Source organism: Callospermophilus lateralis, unplaced genomic scaffold (genome assembly GCF_048772815.1).
Source record: "Callospermophilus lateralis isolate mCalLat2 unplaced genomic scaffold, mCalLat2.hap1 Scaffold_161, whole genome shotgun sequence".
NCBI classification, from domain to species: domain Eukaryota; kingdom Metazoa; phylum Chordata; class Mammalia; order Rodentia; family Sciuridae; genus Callospermophilus; species Callospermophilus lateralis.
In genome coordinates, this window is record NW_027512709.1 from 1,135,726 (window position 1) to 1,150,018 (window position 14,293).

The 14,293-nt window shown below is 43.0% G+C and overlaps 1 pseudogene; it reads right to left on the minus strand.

Annotated features, from left to right (window-relative positions):
- The window catches only part of LOC143389163 (inactive serine protease PAMR1-like), a 72,361-nt pseudogene that overhangs the window by 32,951 nt on the left and 25,117 nt on the right, over positions 1-14,293 (minus strand).

Below are 14,293 nucleotides of genomic sequence, written 5' to 3' on the forward strand. Positions count from 1 at the left end.
CCCTGGAAGAAAAGAGGGAGGTATTTTTCAGGGGTGAAGAGTAAAGTGTTAATGGTGAACTTGGTCCATGCCACTATGGTCTCCTTGATGCTTCTCAATTGTGACCCCAACCCTTACCTCAGTTGGATGATAAACCCAGGTTTGGCATGAATGGTCCACTCGCAGTGAGCATTTAAGGGGTAACTCTCCAACAAAATCTGACCCTTTGGGACTCAAAGAACCTGGCCACATCCTGAGAAGAGAAAAAGGATTGGGATGGGGAGATTGGGGTCAACACAAAAGAGATGGAGGAAGGAGCCTTTGAACTCACTCCACACCCCTTAGAACAGAACAAAGAGGGAGAAGGGAGAGGGAAACCAATATTTTTTTAAGCATCTATCCATGTATGAGGCCAATTGCACAAATCAATTCATTTAATCCACCCAACAGCTTGGGAAGGGAAGTGCTATCATCCCAGTTCTCCAGTTGGGGAAATAGATCATCATAGAGTTAAATCAATCACTACTCTAGTCTATAGGTGACTGAGTGGAAACTCAACTCTAACTGAATATAAAGTCCAAGCCACTGTATGGTACCACCTCTCCAAGACTGAGCCTGACCTACCACCTAGCTGCCTCCGCTTCAAAAAGCAGACTCTCCCTCTACTCCTCTCCCTTGCCCCCTGCCATCCAGTTAGAAAATCTCTGTGAACCTCTCTATGACCATCTATGTAACAAGTGCCTCTGTAATAAACATGTGGAGGGAGAGATGATCTTCAACCACTTGGACAGTATTGATGGTTTTCAGGTTGGTTTTTCTCGCTCCCAAGTACTTTTGCTCAAACTCTTCTGAAGAATACCAATTATAAAAATGAACATTGAAAACATGGATCAAAGAAGGGCTCCTGGCTTAAGAAGAAGTGGGGTCCCTAGGCCCTCCACCCTCACTTCCTCTAGTTCCTTGAATTACCTCCAAAAGAATCCTTAAGATTTGAAAAACACTGATTTTCTTTTTTTAAAAAATTAATTTGTATTGTTGGTTGTTCAAAACATTACATAGTTCTAGATATATCATATTTCACACTTTGATTCAAGTGGGATATGAACTCCCATTTTTACCCCATATACAGATTGCAAAATCACATCAATTGCACATCCATTGATTTACATATTGCCATACTAGTGTCTGTTATATTCTGCTGCCTTTCAGATAAGCACAGATATGGAAGATGCACTCTATTTTTACAAAAGAGCGAGGAAAATGTCTTCAAGTGATTTTATAGGAAAAAATTATTTGGGTCATGTGCATAAATTATATTCCTTAACTGAGTTTGGCAAACCGTGAGGGGGTCAAATCTGGCCTACTCCCTGTTTTTGTAATAATGTTTTATAAATAAAGTTTTATTGGAATACAGAATATCCATTCATTCATGCATTGCTTATGGTAGCTTTTGCTTTACAGCAGCAGAGCTGAGTACTTGTGACAAGAGGTAGGAGGCCCACAAAAATAATTTTTTTTATCTAGACAATTACCAAAAAACAGTTTATCTATCCCAGTTCCATACAGAAATCCAGACTGACGTCATAAAATAGAGATATGCAGTTATATCCCAACCCTTCCTCAAAAAGGTATAAAATCTCATAGCTAAAAAGAAACTGTTAATATCAGTGGACATTGCTCCATGTCAAGATGGCAGAAGAAACATGCCCACAGTGTCAGGCAGAGAGCCTACACTTCACTTTTGGAAAGCTGGAGCCCTGAGTAAGGCTTAGTACTTCTGTGAAAACTACCACTAGGTTGCATAACACAATAGCTAAACTGTGGAACCAACCTAGATGCCCTTCCATCGATGAATGGATTTTTTTAAATGTGGCATATATCCACATTGGAATTTTACTCAGCAATAAAAGAGAATAAAATCATGGTATTTGCAGGTAAATGATGGAGTTAGAGAAGATAATAAGTGAAGTTAGCCAATCCCCAAAAACCAAATGTTGAATGTTTTTTCTGATATAAGGAGGTCGATTCATAGTGGGATAGGGAGCAGGAGAATGGGGGGAATAGACAAACTCTAGATAGAGCAGGGGGTGGGAGGGGAAGGGAGGGGGTATGGGGTTAGAAATGATGATGGAATGTGAGGGACATTATTATCCAAAGTACATGTATAAAGACAGGAATTGGTGTGAACATACTTGGTATACAACTAGAGATAGGAAAAAATGTGCTCTATATGTGTAATAAGAATTGTAATGCATTCTGCTGTCATATATAAATAAAAAAATTAATTAAAATTTTTAAAAATAAGAAAACCATCTGAAACCAAAGTGTGCATTTAGAGAAGTGTGGTTTTACTACTCTCTTCTGGCTCTAGCCTGCCCATCTCTCCCTATAATCCTGATCTCCTGGCGTCAATCCTTGCCCCCCAATTCTATTCCCCATACAGCAGCAAAAGCTGCATGTAAGATAAATAAATGAATCAGGTGGCATTATGCTCTCTTGATCCAAGTCCTCCAAAGGACTTCCCACACTGTCCACTGCCCTGCCCCATGGGCTACCCAGACCCACGCTGGGCTCAATCCTGTCTACTACCAGCTTACTTGCTCTGCTCCCGTCACGCCAGCCTTCTTTCTGGTCCCAGCTTCAGGCCTTGAACTTGCTCTTCCCTTAAACTAGAAGACTCACGTTCTTTCACCTCCCCTCCCTCTGGGAATTAGACTCACTACAACTTCTTCCATGAGACCTTCCACTTCCAGCTGAGGTAGGTCCTCAAGGTTCTACAGTCGCCCTCCTGACCCCTTGTGTTTTCTTTTTAACACACATCACTAGCTGAAATTATTTGAGACTATTTTCTTGCATCCTTTGGTAAAGCTAGCTTGTATATCTAGCATGGTACCTGGCATATAACAGGTGTTCAATAAATATTTATTAAATGAATGAGTGATGATCTTATTATAAGCCATTCACTGGCTAAAATCTTTACCAATGTCATTTCATTTAATCCTCCTTAGAAACCTGGGAAAACAACATTCGGTCTCCCCATTTCCCAGGTGCAGAACACTAAGGACAGAGGAGTTAGGTGACTTCCCCAAATTCAGATGGCCAAGAAGCCAGAAGATTCTATAAATTGCTGCACTCGTTGTAAAGTGAAGAACAGAATCTTTGGAGTCTGACTATCTGTTATGGCTTACATATGAGGTGTCCCCCGAAAGCTCACGTGTGATTCAATGCAAGAAAGTTTAGTGGTGAAATGTTGGATTCTGAGAGCCTTAGCCTAATCAATGTATTAATCCCCTGATAGGGATTAACTGCATTGTGACTATAGGCAGGTAGGGTGTGGTTAGAGGAGGTGGTCATGGGGGACATGCCTTTGAGATTATATTTTGTGAGCTAAGCTTAGACTTTCTCTCTCTGCTTCATGATGGCCATGTCGCAAGTCACTTTCCTCCACTTTCCTCCACCTCCCGATATCTTCCGCCATGATATTCAGCTTCATCTCAAGCTCCGAGGAATCAAGTCAGCCATCTTTGGACTGCGACCTCTGAAATCATGAGCTCCCCAATAAACCTTTCTTCCTCTAACTGTTCTTTTCAGTTCCTTTTGATCCCAGCAGCAACCAAGCTTATTAAAACACCACCCTCGGTTTGAAGCCCAGCTTTCTCTCCACTAGCTGTGCAGCCTTAGGCAAATTATTCTACCTCTCAGAATCTCACCTGAGTCACATGTGAATTGAAGTGGCACCTCCTTTCACATGATTTGCAAAGGGCTTGAATCAGAGTACGCATGAAAAACCCATTATAGAAAAATCAGTAAATGTTAGCTTTTGCTACAGGGTGCAGAGCAGGGGGCTGAACCTTGCTCTGTCTGGTCCTGATGCTGGGTCTTGGCTGGTACGATGAGCTGTCTCAGGGACTTGCTGACCAGCCCTCTCCCTCTCCACTGGGAAGCAGGAAGATTTTTCCTCCTCTTTCTAAAAGAGACACATGATATCTTGCACCCTCCCGGCTTCTGCTTCTTCCAGCACACCTCACGCGTTTCATCGCCCACATCTGCCCATCTAATGCAGGGCTATGGAAGTGCTACGCTGGGTGTGAGAGATGAAAAAAGAAGTCCTCCCGCACAGCCCCAGCCCCTCCAGGACTGGCAGCTTCCCTGGTGGCAAGGTGTTAAAAAATTCCAGACCCCACCCCAAGCAAACCTCCTGCTGGGAACCCCAAGTTAGAACCAGCAGCCAATGCTGCCAGTCTGCTTCTGGTTTCTTCCCTCCATATGGGAGCTGGAATCAGTTAGCCATGTCCCTGGGTCCCTCCCCAAATCTAAGAGAAGCTGGTGGCCATACATTCAGGTCTCCTTGGCAAGTTCATTGGGCTCAGTTCCAGGGTTCTGTGCCGTCTCTGGAAGGCTCAGAGCCCCCAGCCCCACCTGGGAGCCGGCCAAGTGAAAGGCTGGACCACGTGTCCCTTCAGAAGTAGCCAGGATTCTAGAACACAGGCTGCACCTCGGTGCTTCATCATATCATTTCTTCTCAGTCTGAAGAGGAGGGCTGAGTTGTCCCTGAGATGGGGAATCACTTCCAACTAAATGGGGACAAAGAGGCCACTTCTTGGAAATGGGCTTGGAGGAAGGGGTATTAGGCCCAAAGACAGAGGAGGAACATACGTGAACCATGCTCATTTCCCAGTGAGCGCCAAGTGACAGCTCTTACCAGTTCCTTGCAGGGAATTAGCAGAGGTCCCGGAGTGACACAGTAAAAGGCTCACTCAAAGCTTGGCCTGAACCTCAATCAGTTGATTCTTTATAATGACTGATTATTAAACTGTTTACCTCCCCCATGACACAGTTCTTAGGATATCAGGGACATTGTCTTGTTCAAATATATGTATGCATTAAACTGATGTTTCAATTGTTGATTGAATGAATAACTGTACCAAATAAAGATCTCCCTGCAATCAAACCTTTTTTTTTTTTAACTGAACCCAGAAGCATTTTACCACTGAGCTACATCCCCAGTCCTTATTATTATTATTATTTTTTATTTTACTTTGAGATAGGGTCTCACCAAGTGGCAGAGGCTGGCCTTGCATTTGCAATCCTCCTGCCTCAGCCTCTCAGGTCACTGCCAATCGAACCATTTTTAAAGCCCCTCTTCCCTATGTCAAATGATCCATCCATTCAATTGAAACAAATGTCCACCAAGAATATTGTCTACCACTCTGCTGCAGAAAGTATTTACTCCCCAAAGTGTCTTCGCACGTACACACACACACACACACACAAAAAAAAAAAACACACACACACACACACAAATGCACATTAAGACAACTCTGCTAATCAAGTTCAAAAGACAGGGTCTGGGCAAGGGTGGTACAAAATGTCTGGTCTGCTGACTATTTGCAGTCTCTTTGCTAGGCTTTAACTTGGCTGTTTTCTATCATCCTGTATTTAGTTTTCTGATCCTTTCTTCTTTGGTAACCAATAGGTTCTTAATCCTTTCCATTTTTTTTTTAAATCTCAGATCACATATTTATCAGTTCTAGGATTTCCATTTGGTTCTTTATAATACTTTCCAAATCTCTCCTGAAATTCATTGTGTCTTCATTCATTATATTCCTCTTGTCCTAGAGATTCTTTCATACATTTAGTTATCCAAAAGCCTTGGTCTGAAAATTCCAACATTTGGTCACAGAGGGTCTATTTCTTTGGACTGACTGTTCTCTGGGCGATTTGTGGATTATATTGTCTTGCTTTTTCACAGTAAAAAAAATGCATCTCTAACTTTCAACTTCTCCTCTCAGCAACTTCCTGCACTCCATGACCACAAGACTGGGAAACGGTGAGCTTTTGCAATTACAGAAGTGTGTAATTCTGTGGGGCCACAAGTTCTTGAAGCTGTAAGATAGTCTTTATGCCAAACCTAAGACCTGCTTTCTAGTCTTGCCCCCACCTCTGCTCAGAAAGATCCCATTTCAGAAAGTACGTGGTGGAAAGGATGGCTTTGCTGTGGGTTTTCTCTAGATTTCAGTTCCACAGGTCAGGCTGGAGGGGCAGCGAAAGTCCACTGGCTTCTCTGCCGGGAGGTGCCCTCCTTCCCTGGCTCTGCTGCTGAACCGCAGCAACTAAGCAGGGAGGAACCATCTTGCTCCCTCGTGCACCTAGGAAGGACGCATACCCCTGGATTTTAGATTCTTTCTGATTCCATATTCACAGATATTTGATGGTTTTAAAGAAAATTGTGATTTTCTTTGGTTTATGTAGTGATTTCTTACTATTGGAGCAGGAGGGGTCTGTCATGCCTCTACGTCCTCCCCAGAAACTGGGTTTTGACCCAGGAATTCTTTGACAATGTAGAATCTACAAAGCTCCAAAATTAATTCCCTGGAGTCAAAGAGTTTCTCAGACAGAAAACAAGGTATCACTTACCATATAATACTTGTCCTGGGAAGACTACCTCATCACGTTCATATTTAATTTTTCTTCCTTAGGTAGTTGTCTTTTCCTATCTTTCCTATCCAGCCCTATATTAATTTTTCCATCCCCCCCCCTTGAGATAAAACTCACACCAGCAACAACAAAAGAGCAGCTCTGTTTTGGTAATAAGAACAGAATTCACCATTCGTTCAGCCTATTTAATAGGTAGTCTCACTACACACCAGACCCCATACTGGGAGACTTATAGAGAGCACTCCTTCTAGAACTCACAGAAACCCTCTGTGGGGGCCACTATGATCATCCCCATCCTGCAAAGGAGGAAGTTGAGACTGACAAAAACTTAGTAAGTTCGTCCAGAGTCACAGAAGGCATAGAGATTCAAATGCAGGCCCTATGATTCCACACCCAACAGCCAAGGACCGCATATTATCATCCTCAATTTGGACCCAACTCTGTATTATTCTTTTCCTAGAAATCAGGTCACAAAAGGCTGGAGTGACATGAGCCGGTCTGCCTGACTTCACCCAGGTGGTTCCACAGTCTCCCTGGAGGATAGCCCCTTAGGTCTGTGACACACCACTCCCTGAGCCTTTAGCCCTCCCTCCCCTTCTCAAATTGGCTCTTCATCCTTCCCCAGGTGGCAGCTGGCACAAATCATCTTCTCTGATATTCTAACAACACAAACATTTGGGGGCTTGGCTTACAGCCAATTCCTCTTGCTCCTCTGCCTCTGTCCAAAATACGACTAAGAAGATAAACGTATTAAGGGCCCTGTAATCTCTCCCCCTAAATCCCTTCTCATCTATGTTGCTTTCCTAACCTTCTTAGGTCCCCAACATCCTTCAGGGACTGAATGATTGGGACCACTGGGATGCCAGCTGTGAGTGCAGCATCCTGGGTGGCCCTGGACCCTCACCCTGCCCATCTCTTCTGTGGCTAAGGAACTCAGCCTGAAGGCCAAGTTAAATAAACACCCCTCCAGGGGTCAGCAGTGGAGGTCAGCAGAGGGGTTCACTTAAGAACTCAACTTTCCAGCCTGGGAAGCACTAAGAGGAAGCCGTGGTTTTGACTTCAGAGACCGGTACCTCTAACGGCCACATTTGGATCACAGACTCAGGAACCCAGATTTCATGAGGAAATGGCTGGTTCTAGAAGCTGGGAAACAGGGGAAAAGATGAACTTGCATTTCCAGGGAACAAGAAAACAGGGATGTGCTCAAAGAATGACGTGGTTGAGCCAACTTGGAGGCTCTTCACTGGCCAAATCTGGGACAATTTGAACATCAAGACAAAAAAAAAAAACTTATGATAACATGATGAAACGTAGAAAAATACGGTATAGTAAAAAAGAAAACCATACCTTGAAAACATGATAATCATTCATGAATCTAGATAGAGTATATGGATGTATACCTTCCTGGAATCTCTCTGTAGATAGGAAATTTTTCGAATGAAAAAATTTGGAAAGGAAAGAAAAAACAGTTCTTTCTTGTGATAATAAAATATCTCTAGCTCCTGGGTGTTTTGAGATCACTCAACCCACCCTTGCTGGGCGAGAAGATGTGATTGGTCCTCTGCTGGGCTCTGGCCTCAGGAACTCTGCCCATTTCCTTGAACTCGCTCTAAACTCCAATATAACTTGTGATCCTTTCTGGCCCTTGTCTGTCGCTCCTCCTTCCTAGTAAGTGAGGCTCTAAATGGTACTCAGGGAAAAAATGTCAGTGCCCTACAGGTAGACCTCAGCAAGGAGCCCACCTGCTTGTTACTGGGAAATGGAATTGACCAAATTATGTCATGTGCCTTTATGACTATGTCACATTATATCCCACTGCTATGTATAATTAAAATGCACCAATTAAAAATATTTTTAAAAATTAAACAAAAATAAATCTTCCTCCTTCAGGATAATGGGAGGCCTGAAAAGATTGCTTGGGTGCCATCTACTGGTCAAATGCTTGTACTGCCATGTGATCCTTGCTGTGACTGAGCCATGAGTCACCCACGTGCTCAGTTGTCTTTAACACAGAAGGCACCACAATGCCCAGCTCCAGGCAGACATTCAACAAATAGTGAAATGAATAACATCTTCCTATGAATTCTCATACTTAGGCAGTGCCCATAAGAACCTCAAAACCTTATCACACTGATGTCTTCTTGGGGTCAACCTAGTTAGGTTTCCATGGATGGATTATACATTCCTTGAGGGTTCATCGTATTACTTGGTGACCATCCCAGTACTTCATAGGAAATTTTCCATAAGCACCATGACTGTGGCTTTTTATCTCCCATCTCTACCTTATTTATTTTTAAAGTTGCTTTTTAAAAAATTTTTTAAGATATGAATCTTTATTTTATTCATTTACTTATACATGGTACTGACAATCGAACCCACAGCCTCGCACATGCTAGGCAAGCACTCTACCACTGAGCCACAACCCCAGCCCCTTATTTTAAAAGTCTTAAAAAATGATTGTAAAACTTATTTTAAAGCTGTCTCTACCCTTGGCCTCCATTTCCTCCCCTTCCCAAGTCGCTACTGGTAAGGTCCCCAGTCACCTGCCAGCTGTTAAATATAAAAACCTCTTTCCTATCCATGTCCTGCTCTCCTTCTGTCTTATTTGGAAACTCTTCTCCCAGCTTCCAAAACACGGCTCCCTCTTGCTTCTCCCACCTTTCTGGCTGTTCTTTCTCACCTCTTCTTATTTCCCTTCCGTTGGTCTCTCTTTCCTCTGTCAATGGCTCTCTGCTGTCTGAGGCTCCAGGGTCCCTGGGGGATCTCAGCTAATTCCCATGAGTGTGTCTTCACCCTCCACGGTTCCCTTAAGCTCCAGGAACCTGTTTCTAAATGCCTGTGGGGTCTCTTACAGATGCTCAGATTCCCACTGATCTCACATGGGACTCCCCTTCTCTCCCCCACACACTTCTTCTCCTCTATTACCCACTCAACAGCACCCACTTTGACAGAGTTGCTCAGACTAGGAAACTCATGACCCATCGAGGTGCTCCACTCTTCTCTCAGTATGTCAGTGAGTCCTGTTACTTCTTCCTTTAAGCTTCTCTCACATCTTGCCCCCCCTAACACCCCATGTCCAGAACCACTGAAATAGCACTGCTAACCACCACCTTTGACATGCTCTTGACTCCACCCCATGAACTCATTATGTGCTCTAATGTCACTTCCAGGTCAAACCATTCAATGCACACCACCCACCATCCTCACAATGAGCTCCAAGATCTGCATCCAACATCCTATGCCCTTTGCATCTTGTCTCACCTACCTTTCCAGTCTCACTTCCCACCACTCCCTCATACTGCCACACAGATCTAGGCACACCTGACATCACAGGCTTCCCTGAAGACTCATTTCAACACCCTGACCATGCAGCTCCCTCTATCTGGATATTGTCCCTTCTGCCAGCACCTGTGCAAAGGCATAGCCCAGAGCTTTCCCTGCCCCTCATTGTTCTCTGACTTTCTCAGAGCCCTTAATTCAAGCCTCCTTCACACCTCTTCCTAGGCTTCCAACTTCACCTGAACAACATCTAAATTCTTTACCTAACTTTTGTCCCTACAAGGCCATGTATGATTGGACCCCTGCTGATCACCTCAGCTCCTTCACATCCTCCTACCCCATTCATGCACAAAAACAAAGAGCAGTCTTCTATGGGATCCAAAGCAAGGAAAATCCTGAAGTTCTTAAAGACTCCAAAGATCAACAGAAAATCAAAAGCCAAAATAAGAACTCTTTCTTAAACTCCTTTTGAAAGTATTTTTATTTTGGACCTCCTATTAACTCAATAACTAAGGAGCATATGGAAAATAATGATAAGTACATTGCATTCATGGAGTTTTTCCTATTGCTAGGAAGACAACTAATGTTTCACATGCATCTGTCTCACTGAATCCTTCAACCAGCCCTATTATTTCCTGTTTTTAGAGAGGACATTGCTATTACCAAGGTAACCTTTAGTATAGGCAAGGCTACTACTTAAGCCCAGGTCTGTGTCATTCAGATCTTGGGCTCTGATGGATGTTCTACATACACACCCAGAGCATCTGGCAGAGGAAGACTAGGGTTAAATCTTACAGCTAACCTACCTGGAAGATTGTCTACCAACTCCAAAATCAAGTTTCCTAAAACCACCTAAAATGGCTTCTAAGTTTTAAACCTGCACCTGAGATTAAATAGCACTTTGGTTTGGGGTTTTTTGTTTTGTTTTGTTTTGTTTTTTCAGAATTTCACTTTTTTAAATTAATTTTTTATGTTTTTATTTGTGCACTATAATTATGCAAAATAGTGGGGTTCCTTGTGACATTCACATATGGTAGTCCTTAGCCTCCCTTGGAAGTCTCAATTCTGGTGTATGGACTGAGAGACCAGCACTTCAAAAGTTACCCATATTCTGGAATTCCCAAATACACCCTGACATTCTGACTAAGCCCTTTTCTTCTGACTGTGATTGAATTTTTCAGCCACAGACGGCATACTTCAACATTTGCCCTAGACACTTGAAACACATAGTATTCTACTATAGGTGGGATCAGGCAAAGAATATCAATCCCACTCCAACCAGCATCTCTATAAACTGGCAATATAAGTCCGGGAAGTACAACTACTCAAAAGGTAAGACCATCCTATCTGCTTCTAATTCAAATAGGTAGCACAAAAAACAGGCTCAATGGAAGCAATGTGCACATTGTTCCAGATACAGACTCTTAGACGGACGTTCAGCAAAGGGCACCATGGAGGGAATTTTGGACAGAGAGAGAGGCTAGCTTTCCAATCTATTTTCAAAGAATTATTGAAACTCAGAGGGAACTCTAATAAATATTAAGTAATTCTTTGAGATGAAGTAGCTTCCAGAAAGAATCCCTTTATTAGGACAAATATTATACTGGCAATTTGTTGGTAGATTCCAGGAATTTAGCCTGGGATTCAAAAAATTTACCAATGGAGAGACATATAGCCATCCCTCTCCTCGGTCTATACTCAAAGGACTTAAAAACATCATACTACAGAGACACAGCCACATCAGTGTTTATAGCAGCACAATTCACAATAGCTAAAGTGAGAAACCAACCTAGATGCCCTTCAGTAGATGAATGGATTTTAAAAAAATATGGCATATACACAAAATGGAATATTACTCAGCGATAAAAGAGAAAAAAATCATGGCATTTGCAGGTAAATGGATGGCATTGGAGAATATAATGCTAAGTGAAGTTAGCCAGTCTCAAAAAACTAAATGCCAAATGTTCTCTCTGATATAAGGAGGCTGATTCATGATGGGGTAGGGAGGGGGAGCGTGGGAGGAATAGGCAAACTCTAGATAGGGCAGAGGGGTTGGAGGGGGGGGAGCGGGCAGGGGGTTAGCAAGGGTGGTAGAATGTGATGGACATCCAAAGTACATGTATAAAGACACAAATTGGTGTGAACATAGTTCATATACAACCAGAGAAATGAAAATTTGTGTTGTATATGTGTAATAAAAGTTGTAATGCATTCCACTGCCATTTCTTTTTAAAAGGTCAACTTAACTTAAAAAAATAAAATAAAATGCATTACATCCAGACAAAATAGTGCATGCCTGTAATCCAAGTGGCTTGGGAGGCTGAAGTAGGAGGATCACAAGTTCAAAGCCAGCCTCAGCAAAAGCCAGGTTCTAAGCAACTCAGTAAGCTCTTGACTCTAAATAAAATACAAAAAACCTCTCAGAGGTTGAGAGCCCATGAGTTTGATCTCTATACCCCTCCAAAAAAATGCATTACAGATAATTTTTTTTTTTTTTTTTGGTACCAGGGATTGAACGCAAGGGCACTGAGCCACATCTCCAGCCCTTTGAGACAGGGTCTCCCTAGTTTCTGAGGGCCTTGCATAGTTGCTGAGGCTGGCTTTGAACTCACAATCTTCCAGCCTCAGCCTCCCAAGCCATTGGGATTACAGACATGCACCACCGCACCCAGCAAAAACAACATTTTTGAAGGCTTATTCACATTTGCTGGCCATTGCCACCACCACTGCCTCTGGAAGGGACATGGGTCATGCTGTGTGTGGATGGCCTGGGCTTCATCCAGGAGAGAGGAGAGCTCAAAGGGCAGATAGAAACCTCCCAGGGTCAACAATCCGGAATGAACAGATGTCCACAACCCAGCAGATGGAAACATAGCTTTGCTTTATAGTCTTGCCTAGAAAGCCCGCTGGCCCCACACCTTCCAAAACTCAGATTCCATCAAGATGAACTTTAGTCCCTTGTACAGTGAAACTGTAAAACCGTGTGCATTAGTGACAGAGCTGGTTCCGGGTCTACTTACGCATGCAGTCTCCTCCATACCAGCCGGCTCTGCATTCTGCACAGAAGCCCTTCATGTAGAAGTCGTCCAGGGTGCCCCCCACGAGCCATTCCGGCAGCTCTTGCAGTTTTCAAAAATGGTACAACCTGAAACATTTCCAAGAAGATTCTCAGACTCCATGCTTGCAGGTTCTGATGGTCCGCATGAGAGATACACCTGCTCAGAGACTGGCTCTAGTGGGGCATTGGGACATAGAAAGGTAGCACAGTCCTTAGGAAAAGCTGGAAAATGCCAGGTTTATCAGGATTTAACTAGAGAGTTTAGGAGTGATCCCAACCGACTTCCCAGTTAGTGGCTGATGTTTAAGGTAACATGAAATCGCTTAGAGTAAAAGAGAATCAATCAATATAGTGTTATTTTTCGCCCTTGTATAAATACTTCACGTTTACTATGAAATATTTAGAAAATTATGACAAATAAAAAGAATTCAATAATAATAATAATAATAATAAAACCCTTAAAATCCTAATATCTAGCCAGGTGCAATGGCACATGCCTATAATCCCAACAACTCAGGAGGCTGAGGCAGCAGGATCACAAGTTCAAGGCTAACCTCAGTAATTTAGTGTGACTCAGGAAGCCGGGCATGGTGGCAGCACATGTTTATAATCCCAGCTGCTCCAGAGGCTGAGGCAGGAGGATGGCGAGTTCAAAGCCTCTAAATAAAAGTCTCTAAATAAAATATTTTTTAAAAGGACTGGAGATGTTGCTCAGGGGTTAAACACCCCTGGGTTCAATACCCAGTCCAAAAAAATAAAAATTACTAAGAGAGCTGAGGGATATAGCTTAGCGGTAAAGTGCCTCTTGGTTTAATCCCAGCAACACATACACACACACACACACACACACACACACCACACGCACACACACACACACACACACACACACACAAACAGATATCCCGTGACCTAGAGAATTCTACCGCTAATACTTTCTCTGCCTGCATACACATACATCATTTTAAAAGCTACACTTGTAACTACATACTGTCCATTCTCTTTTTATAACTCCCTTCTAATTGAATAACAGATAGTAAATGTCTTCTTGTGCCATTAGACACTCTTTCTTCTATCTTTCTATACCCAGAGTTTGCCCCCAGAAACACCCCAAGGCCTGACATAATTCTCACCCTCAAAAGTGCCAGGCAGCCCCACCAGCAAGCCACAGCACAGGGGCTGAGCAATTCCCAGGCATAAAACTTTTAAAATTATGGCCTGTTGAGTGGCTAGGGATAATGAGGAAAGGTATAAATAATTCCTACCCATTTATCAAAAACAGAGCTAATTTCTGAGTCTTCCATTGTCCAACTTGGGGTTCTGGAGCCAATTCTTTAAGGTTCTCATACCTTAGAGCCCTCTCTGTCAAACTGGGATTAAAACTGGATCTGCCTCTTAGAATTGTTTAAAAGTAAATGAGCACAGGTAATGCACCTGGCATACAGTAAGAATTCCCAAGGTGAGACCGTTACTATTCTGCTTCCCCGTGACCCCACCTGGCTTATCCCTGTGATGGCCAATGTCAAGCTTAATTTTCACTTC